This window comes from Echinops telfairi, unplaced genomic scaffold (assembly GCF_000313985.2).
Source record: "Echinops telfairi isolate 266 unplaced genomic scaffold, ASM31398v2 ScPeMD7_18;HRSCAF=68, whole genome shotgun sequence".
NCBI lineage: Eukaryota > Metazoa > Chordata > Mammalia > Afrosoricida > Tenrecidae > Echinops > Echinops telfairi.
The window spans coordinates 49,185,855-49,187,785 of record NW_022103915.1 but is presented as its reverse complement, the minus strand read 5'-3'; positions in this window follow the sequence as shown (position 1 = coordinate 49,187,785).

Here is a 1,931-nt window from a genome sequence, read left to right as displayed (position 1 = left end):
CATCGTACACTACTGATGATCAACCATACGTCTGACCTATAAAGCGGTTGCTCAGAAGTTATCTCAGACTGATGCTACGGAAGACTCTCGTGTGCCTAGGGAGTTATGGATCCGAATCAAAGGTCCACCAAGGGCTAAGAGATTAGTGAAAACATGAATCTAGGATGATAATCTCGAGAAGAAACTCTGCTTCTATATCATGAAAGCCATAGGACTCTCTCTGATTCACACAAGCTGAAGTGGAGGTCAAATCCACAAACCCAGCAGTCCATGCAGATATCTCCGAATGCAGATGCTGGGCCATGGCCCCTAATGGGGGGGTACTCCCAGAGACCAGTAATGATGACAATGACCATTGAACCTTGGCCTTGTACAGGGCAGAGGATGGTCTCAGCACATCTGTCCTGCAGTGATTCAAAACCAAGAGCAGATGTCTTAAAAGTATCCCCAGAGAGTCCAGCCCTCTTCATGCTACACCGAAGAGCTGAGAAAGATAGGGGGAGGGAAATACGGAAGCAACCCTCTCTAGCGTGGGCGGGTACACCACGCGGTGTTCAGACAACCTTATTGGCTTCTCACAATTCTGTAAGTGTAAGTAGTATCATCATTCCCATTTCACAGATGAGGAAATGGAAATTCACTAAGGTTTGCCTCAGCTCAAGGAGCTGAGATTCAAACCCAGGCCAAGTGCACATGCTTGATGCCTGATGCTACAGTGCCTCTCAGAGGCCAGGGACAGACGGACAGCCACCCAGCTCTGGAAACCATTCTAGACAAGAACCAGGAGCACAAGCAGTGTTCCTTCTAATGCTTTGTGCCCTGCAAAGTAGCAGCAGAGGGGGTAGCGGGGTGGAGGGGTGCAGGGAGGTGAAGGGCCATGGGTTTGACCAGCAAACAATGGGGAAATCAACACAAACAAGGTGACCCTGGTTGAGTTTCTTTAAAAGGCTGTTCCCCATTGATTTCACAATAGCTCATTAACATTGATTTTCTGAAGGTGTGCATCAGTTCCTTACAGTTACCCTTTCTGAATGTACACGAATCATGAACTCTCGTGAACAATCCTAAAACAGACGCCTCCTTCCCCACCACTCTCATAGACAGACCGGGATGCCTTAAAAAAAAATTCATGGAAGAATTCCACTGTGTTTTCCGTCCATTTGGCCCATGAACTTTCTGATATCCTCTGGTATTTTAAGACCCAATTTTGTTAATAGTTTTATATCGTAGGGTTTCCAGGAAGAATCTGTGTTGCAGGAATTAAAGCCGCTTTGTTAAGTGGTCAATTTCCCAACCCTGGTGACAATGCGAACGCTTGTTGAAACGGCATTTTAAATATGTATTCATGAGGACGCACTTTTCCTCATAAGCTCACTATCCTCCTTGCTTCTTATCTCGCCTACGTCCTGAGTCAGAGCCAGCCATAGGCAAAACCAGCAGATAGGAGTTTATTTTCAGCCTCACCTCCCCTACCTAATCTCTGCTCCCCCATCCTCCAGTCCTCTCCATCCCAATCAAAATATGCCCCCCAGAAAGGATATGGTCAAAATTTTCACATTTTAGACCCAATGGTTCTTAGCATTCATACATATATATACACACATTTCAAAAAGTTTGTGGAAATGGAATGAAAAGATAAGAACTTTTGAATCACTCTTTGCTCGCTCGCTCTCTCTCATGTACATGCTCACACCTGATGCCTGGGCTCGACTCTAGATCAATTCAATCACTCTTTGATGATCACGCCTCCAAATGATTTCTGCAGGGTTGAAACGCACTGCATATACATGAATGGGAAGGCTCATTTTCTAAGTGTAAAACTACCATGTGCCTCCTAATGGAAGGGGCTAGGTGTATCAGAGTATGGGGCACCTTTCAGAAGAAATCGGAAGAGAGAAAAGAAAGAAAGAGAGAATGTAGGAGAAAAGAAA